We start from the raw sequence: 8821 nt of genomic DNA on the forward strand, positions 1-8821 counted from the left end.
AGAATAAGATGAACAACAACAACAAGAAGAATAAGAAGAAAAAGACGAAGCAAACGGAATTCCCCCCCCTTGAATTTATATTTGAACTTAAAACCTCACCCCCCTTTACTACCCTCCCTCCCCCCACACTAACAAGGAGTCACAGGAAGCCAACAAAAGGGGGCGTGACACTACCAAAACGTTACACTCCTCAACCACTCAGGGATAAACACACAAACAAACATAAGAGTCAAAACAAGGAGGACTGACTAGGGAATTCCAGCGTCTGTTGCGAGTGTCTCAAGGGTCAGAGTCACGTGATGTCACCCTCTAAATCCTGCTGCTCCTCCTCTTCTTTCCTAGTATTGCATGGTGGTGGTGGTGGTGGTGTTAGGGGGGTTGGGAGGGTGGGGTGGCAGTGGCGGTGTTTTCCCCAAAGTTCATCGAGGCTGGGATATTTAAAGATCAGTGTTATGCATCTCACACCCGTCAGTTACCATCGGACAGCAGACGAGGGAAGATACTCTGCTCCTCTATCGGCTGGTTCTGTTGCTGCTGGTGGATTCGTGACCCTCCCTGCCTCCCTCCCTTCCTTCATCCCTTCTGCAGGTAAGATTTGGCGTGAAGTGATTAAAAGGGTAAAAAAAGAAAAAAAGGAAAACATATCTTGGGGCTGCATATATCTTGTGTCTACCTGCTTCATACTTGTTAATTTGTGCCAGGTATCTACAGAAATGAGTCATAAGCTAAGTAGTAGTAGGAGTAGTAGTAGTAGTAGTAGTCCGAAATTGACCTCTCTATAATGGGAGCGGCGAATAGCGGGCTTTTTTTTTTTTTTTTTTTTTTTTTTTGCACTTTTTGTTGCCCTTGAGCCGTCTCCTTTATTGTAAAAAAATACTAAAGTTTGCATTATTTAACTAATTTTTAACTCTCTCTCTCTCTCTCTCTCTCTCTCTCTCTCTCTCTCTCTCTCTCTCTCCAGCAGCATGGCCCGCGGATATGTGTCCTCCTGGTGGCTGTGGTGGTGGTGGCTGGGTGCTGCACGCCCCGACACCTGAACAGGGGTTCGACTTCTCCTCCATACTGTCCTCCGATGCCGACACCGCGATAAAGTGAGTTATAGAGAGAGAGAGAGAGAGAGAGAGAGAGAGAGAGAGAGAGAGAGAGAGAGAGAGAATGAGAATGTGTGGTACAATGAGATATCTATTTATTCCTTGTGTGCTCTCTCTCTCTCTCTCTCTCTCTCTCTCTCCTATGCTTCCTCTTTCTTCTTTCCCACACCATTTTCATATTTTTCTATTTCCTCCTCCTCCTCTTGCTCCTCCTCTTCTTTTTCTTGCTTTTTTTCTTTTCTCTTCTTTTCTTTTCTTCCTTCCTCCTCCTCCCCTCCTCCTCTTCCTCCTCACAAACGATTGCTCAGCAAACTATTGGCGCATGGTATCTCAGGTAACATTCACACTTGGCTTGTGGACTGGCTCTCTGAGCGGAGACAGAGAGTAGTTCTAAACGTTTTTTTTTCATTTAACTGGCTCGATGTCAGACGCGGCGTACCTCAAGGATCAGTGCTTGGTCCCATGCTCTTCTTAATTTATGTTAATGATATCGATGATGGACTCACTTACAAAATATCAAAATTTGCTGATGACACAAAAATCACTAAAAAGGTAACGACGACACTGACGAAGAAGCATTACATTCAGATCTAGATCGACTTGCACGTTGGGCGAATCAATGGCAAATGAAATTTAACGTTGACAAATGTAAAGTATTACACGTCGGAAACAATCGCGTTCAGTACGTAATGAATGGCCAACAACTTTCTGCAGTAAGTAATGAAAAGGATCTTGGAATCATTATATCAAGCGATTTAAAGCCCGGTCAGCATTGTTCAGAGGTAGTTAAAACTGCAAACAAATTGGTTGGTTTCATCTGACGAGTCTTTAATAATAAATTGGAAAAAGTAATATTAAAACTGTATAATTTGCTGGTTCGACCCCGTCTAGAGTACTGTGTACAGTTTCGGTCTCCCTACTACAGAAAAGACGAAGAAAAGTTAGAACAGGTTCAACGGAGAGTAACAAAGATGATTCCTTGGTTGAGAAATTTATCTTATGAACAAAGGCTTAAAGAAGTAAATTTATTCAACCTATCAAAACGAAGAATGCGAGGCGATCTAATAGAAATGTTTAAAATGTTTAAAGGATTCAGTGATATTAATGCGGATGATTACAATTGGTCGATCAAATAGAACAAGAAGAAATAACAATTTCAAGATAAGTGGTAAAAGATTCTCATCACACGAAGCTAAACACTTCTTCTTCAATTGAGTTGTTAATGTGTGGAACTCTTTACCCTGTGATGTCGTTGATAGTACAACAAATACGGCCTTCAAGAATACATTAGACAAGTATTTTGAAACCAACCAGCAACTAAGATATTACTCATTGTCGTAATAACGTTAATTAAGTTCTTTCGAATACTGGTGACCTTTTCCGTTTTTATCGTCCGGTAAATGGTACCAGTAACATAATTTCCATGCAGTTTTTCCATGCTGCATGGTTCTTCTTCCTTTCCTGCCAGCTTTGGCTGGAGGGATGGGGGGGTGGGGAGGAGCCTTCGCCTTTGCTGTCCTTCATCTTCCAAATTTGATTAGATAGTTAGTGTAGTTTGTCACAAACAGCCTCGTAAGGACCAGCAGGTCTGCTGTTGTTTGTTCATCCTTTGTGTTCCTCCTCCCCACTATCACCAGGACGCCATTAATCACTCTCCCTCCGGCGCCAGTCACTATCATCCCATGAGTTCCGGCGAGAAGGTCACTGTCATTGCCAAGGTCACTATCACTTCCTCTCTCACTCCCACTCAATTTCACTCACTTTCTTTATCTTTTTTTTACTCTTTCACTTACTCCTTTTTCCTTTTTGTTGTTTATGTTTTTTTTTTGTTTTTTACATTTACTCTCCCATTTACATTCTCTTTCTCTCCCCTACTGTGTAAACACTTCTCTCTCTCTCTCTCTCTCTCTCTCTCTCTCTCTCTCTCTCTCTCTCTCTCTCTCTCTCTCCTTTCCCTCCTTTCTCTCCCCAACCATACCATACACCCATCTCCCTACCACACTATCCTTCCCTTCACCCCCCTCTCACCACCTCCTCCCCATTCTCTCCCTCACCACACCCACTCCCAACAACCTCCTCTCATAACCCTCACACGACCTCCTCCCTCACCACCACCCCTCACGACACAACTACACCATTCCCTCCTTCCCCATCACTCCTCATCCCCCTTACATCTCCCCTCTCCGCCACAGTCGCTTGTACGTGGACCGTGAGATCAACATCGTGGACCACTATTGCACCCTCAACCGCAGTCCACACTTCTACAGGTGGGAGCTCAAGTGGCGCGCGACGGTTACCTGCCCGGGATGGACGCCGATCAAGGGAACAGGTAATGAGGGATGAAATTTGCTTTTTGAATACGGTAATGATTTTTTTTTTTCTTTAACAGCAGAGGAGTCAGTTCAAGGGCATAAAAAAAGGAAACAAATGTGGAAAAAAAGCCCGCTACTCACTGCTCCTTGCAACTTTCTTTTTAATTAGGTCAACATACTTTTATTTTCTTCTTTAATTATTTTTTTTACCCCTTTTATTTCTTCGTCCTTAAAGATGTATATGTAATCCCTTTCTCCTTCAACTCAATCCCTTTTTTTTTTCTTTTTTTTTTTTTTTTACCTGCAGTCAAGATCAATGTGTTTCCTCTATCTTTCAACTTCTATTCCTTTCTTTCCGCGTTATCCATGGCCTAAGTATCTCCTCTCTCCTTCAAATAAATCCCTTTCTTTTTAAACTGTAGTCAAAATCAATGTATTTCCTCTATCCTTCAACTTCTATTCCTTTCTTTCCGCGTTATCCATGGCCTAAGTATCTCCTCTCTCCTTCAAATCAATTCCTTTCTTTTTAAACTACAGCCAAGGTCAATGTGTTTCCTCTATCCTTCAACTTATATTCCTTTCTTTCCGCGTTATCCATGGCCTAAGTATCTCCTCTCTCCTTCAAATCAATTCCTTTCTTTTTAACCTACAGTCAAGATCAATGTGTTTCCTCTACCCTTCAACTTATATTCCTTTCTTTCTGCGTTATCCATGCCCTAAGTATCTCCTCTCTCCTTCAAATCAATTCCTTTCTTTTTAAACTGCAGTCAAAATCAATGTGTTTCCTCTATCCTTCAACTTATATTCCTTTCTTTCCGCATTATCCATGCCCTAAGTATCTCCTCTCTCCTTCAAATCAATTCCTTTCTTTTTAACCTACAGTCAAGGTCAATGTGTTTCCTCTATCCTTCAACTTATATTCCTTTCTTTCCGCATTATCCATGGCCTAAGTATCTCCTCTCTCCTTCAAATAAATCTCTTTCTTTTTAAACTACAGTCAAGATCAATGTGTTTCCTCTATCCTTCAACTTCTATTCCTTTCTTTCTGCGTTATCCATGCCCTAAGTATCTCCTCTCTCCTTCAAATCAATTCCTTTCTTTTTAAACTGCAGTCAAAATCAATGTATTTCCTCTATCCTTCAACTTCTATTCCTTTCTTTCCGCATTATCCATGGCCGAAGTATCTCCTCTCTCCTTCCACTCAAATTACTCTTTTACACTCTCAAACAAGACGTAAGTACTTCCTTCCATTTACAAACCGAACTCCTTTCTTTCCACATTCAGTCAAGATGTGTGTATTTCCTTTCTCCCTCACCTCAATCTTTTTTTTTTAACCTACAGTCAAGATCTATGCATTTCCTTCCTCCTCCAACTCAATCTCTTTTCTTTCCTAAATTAATCAAAGTCAATAATCCCTTTTCTCCCCTCATTTAACCAAGACCTATGCAGTATACTTCCTTCCATTTCCAATCAGTATATTCGTCACCTTCGTAAACAAACCGCCTAAGTCATTATTTCCTTCCTCCTCCAACTCAATCTCTTTTCTTTCCTAAATTAATCAAAGTCAATAATCCCTTTTCTTCCCTCATTTAACCAAGACCTATGCAGTATACTTCCTTCCATTTCCAACCAATATATTCGTCACCTTCGTAAACAAACCGCCTAAGTCATTATTTTCTACTTTACAGGAAATCAAAAAAGAACTGTCATTATCTCATTTGTCTTAAGATTTAGGCAGAAATGAGAAGGTCAATTCTAGAACACTCAAACCCTGAATGACGAAGGCAACTATACAAAAGTGGGCGTCACATGTTGAAAAATTGATGTAGACAAAAACCTGGAAATCGGTGAAAACTGACCTAGGCGATTATTTTATGAGGGTGTCGATATGTCTATTTGTTTCCTTCCTCCTTCAACTCAAATTTCTTTCTTTCCATTCCTCCAAAACGTTCTTTTATATTCAACTCAATTTTTTTTCTTTCACGCGTTCCACCAAGACGTTCTTTTATATTCAACTCAAATTTCTTTCTTTCACGCGTTCCACCAAGACGTTCTTTTATATTCAACTCAAATTTCTTTCTTTCACGCGTTCCACCAAGACGTTCTTTTATATTCAACTCAAATTTCTTTCTTTCACGCGTTCCACCAAGACGTTCTTTTATATTCAACTCAAATTTCTTTCTTTCACGCGTTCCACCAAGACGTTCTTTTATATTCAACTCAAATTTCTTTCTTTCACGCGTTCCACCAAGACGTTCTTTTATATTCAACTCAAATTTCTTTCTTTCACGCATTCCACCAAGACGTTCTTTTATCCTCATTCTCTCCTCGTCCACAGCCAGGAACTACTACAGCCCCAACACGGCCGAGAGGGAGGCCACGCGGGACTTCGTGAGGAAGGCGGTGGATCGCGGCCTGATCGAGAAGGAAGACGTAACCGAGTGGCTCTGAGGTGCTGCGTTGTTTTATCTTAAGTCTATATATACCTAGTCAAGTCATACACAGGTTTATGGAAGGAGACACGGCAGAGGCGTGGTTTATGCGTGACGTTACTTTGAGCCAAACTAGAGAATGTAGAAACAGGGATTTAGAGAAAACGACGGAAGACGGACTAATTTGAATCAATCACTTTAACATACCCTCCCTCACACACCCGTTTGTAGGCATTGGAATTACAGTCACGCAATAGCACAATAAAAAGACATTTTTTCGTCAGTGGCTTGCCTGAACGCGCTGTGAAAGAAGGCGAGAATGCACATCCAGAGTGTACATACGGCCCCAATTTTAGTCACCCCTGAACTGGCGGGTATTTTTTTTTATTTTTTTATATAGCTCCAAGTGACGTCATCCCACTGCTCCGCCCCAAAACCGCCTCCTGCGCGTACCGGTCGCAGTTTGGAAGCAGAGTGACTTGACCTGGTATATATAGACTTGGGTTTTATCTACAGAAGGCGCCGCTTGGGTACACGCCAATAGACAAAGACAGCGAAACAAACATTAGTAACCGCTAGTAGACAACGACAGACAAGCAAGCAGTCACATTATATAGACAGGTTTACAGTGCTTTATTTTTGTGATCATTGCTGTTTTTTTTATTGTTATTAGTATTATTGTTTTCATGTTCTTGTGTTTGTTTATATAAAGACTCCTCCCCAGAAAATACTGTTGCCATGTAGAGTAGCTTAACACACACACACACACACACACACACACACACACACATCAACGCCACCCGCCCCAACCACACCCTTCAGGCCCACAACCTTGACCTCTCTATCTCTATCTCCCAACCACGCCCCTTCAGCCACATCTCCTAACTCTTCACGCCTCACTCCCACACCACCACACCGCCGCACCGCTGGCCACACCCTATGTCCTTATACCTAGAGGTCACATCCCTTTCCGTAACGCCGCGGGTAAGATGACAGGAACACCACGTAACAACATACCACAGCATCCCACCACGCCACATCACATCACATGACACCACAGCATTACCACGCCACATCACATGACATGACACCACAGCATTACCACACCACAGCACATTACATGACATCACATACACAACATACAACCTGAAGCACATTATTATATATATTATTTTTTCATATTTTTGTTGACAACCTTAGAAAAGTTCTTGAAATGAAAAGCTAAAATCTATATGAGCTCAAATTATGTTAGTCAATTAAATTTGTAAATAAAGGTGATGTTAATAAGGTTTTGGTGGTAAGAGAGCCAGGTAGGACACGTAGCCATGGATTCAAGTTGGATACATTCAGATTCAACAAAGACATAGGCAAGAACTGGTTCCTCAACAGAGTGATATATGAGTGGAACCGGCTCGGGAGTCATGCTGTGGGTGCCAATACGATTCATACATTCAAGAAGCGGTAAGATAAATTCATGGAGTGTTAGGTTAGGCGTGGTTAGGTTCACAGGAGCTGTCTTGTGCAGGACTACCGGCCCAAGATGATGATGGATGAAAAAAGTGAAATAAATAATGAATTGAAAAAATAAATTATTGTGTTGTGCCATTTTGTCCTTTTTCATGTTTTTGTGGTTCGGTAAATGGGTGATTAAGTAACTGAGTGATTAATTCATTCATTGGTCATCACTTTCTTTACTTATTTATTTTATTGCTTAGTTAATTCGTTTTCTTCTTTCATTTTTTCTTACTACTACTACTACTACTACTACTACTACTACTACTACTACTACTTTTTTTTTTACAGCTAAGGAGACAGTTCAAGGATGTAAAGAAAAATATTAAAAAAAAAAGCCCGCTACTTACTGCTCCTGAATAGTGGTCAAAGGATCTACTACTACAACTACTACTACTACTACTACTACTGTTACTACTCCTTCCTTCCTTAAGCTTCTCCACTACAGCGAACAACCACACACGAAAAAGAACCACACAACATACATTTCCAATACTTCCATTTACGAACACAAGAAAAAAAAAAGCAAACCAAATCAAAAACAAAACAAAAACAGCCACAAGCATACACACCGATACATTATGAGAGGTAAACAGATAGAAGAAGAATAAATATAAGATAACATTAGTGGGGTCGAAGACTAGGAAATGTTCGAGGGAGAATTAAGGAAAATCAAAGAAGGGAAGGAGTACTAAGATGGAGGAGGCTGGAGGAGGGAGGGAGAGAGAGGAGAGAACAGGAGCAGAGAGTGATAAGAGGGAGAGAAAAAGTGGAAGATGAAGGAGGGAAGGAAAGAGGAGGAGGAGGACAAAGAGAGTGATGAGGAGGAGATTGAAGCTGTGGATATTGATAGACGGAAGGACGGAAGAGGAAAGAAAAGGAAAAAGAGAAGAAGGAAGGAAGGAAGGAAAAGAAGAGTAGGAATGTTGGGAGGAAAATAGTGAATACAAGAAGATAATTAGGAAGGAAAGAAGAAAAGAAAGAGGGGAAAAGAAAGGAAAGAAAAAAGGAAGGATAATAGGAAAAAAGAAAGGAAGGAAGGAAGGAGCGAAGAAAGGAAGGATGGAAAGTGGAAAGAAAAGCAAGCAAGTAAGGTAGGAAAGGAGGAAGAAAAGGAAGAGAAAAAAAAGGAGAGGAAGGAATGGAGGAAATCAGAAATAAGGAAATAGTGAGGAAAGGAAGAAGAAAAGAGAGAAAGAAAACAAAGAAAGGAGGAAAGAAAGGAAGGTAGGAATAGGGTAAAGAAGGGAAGAGAGAAGAGACGAGTTAAAGAAGGAAGGAAATAAGGAGAAACTAAGATAATAATAAATAAAGAAGAAGGAAGGAAAAAGAAAAGTGAAAGGAAGGAAGGTATTACGTAAACAAGGAGGAGAAGAAGAAAGGGAGAAAGGAAGGAAGTGAGGGGCGGAATGTTTGAAAGTAATGAGTGAAGGGAGGAGGAGGAGGAGGAGGAGGAGGAGGAGGCTTATGTAAC

At 41.0% G+C, this 8821-nt stretch overlaps 1 pseudogene; it reads left to right on the top strand.

Annotated features, from left to right (window-relative positions):
- Positions 1-994: 994 nt before the first annotated feature.
- LOC126996290 (anti-lipopolysaccharide factor-like) lies at positions 995-7438 on the top strand (annotated as a pseudogene).
- Positions 7439-8821: the final 1383 nt, after the last annotated feature.

This window comes from Eriocheir sinensis, chromosome 9 (genome assembly GCF_024679095.1).
Source record: "Eriocheir sinensis breed Jianghai 21 chromosome 9, ASM2467909v1, whole genome shotgun sequence".
NCBI lineage: Eukaryota > Metazoa > Arthropoda > Malacostraca > Decapoda > Varunidae > Eriocheir > Eriocheir sinensis.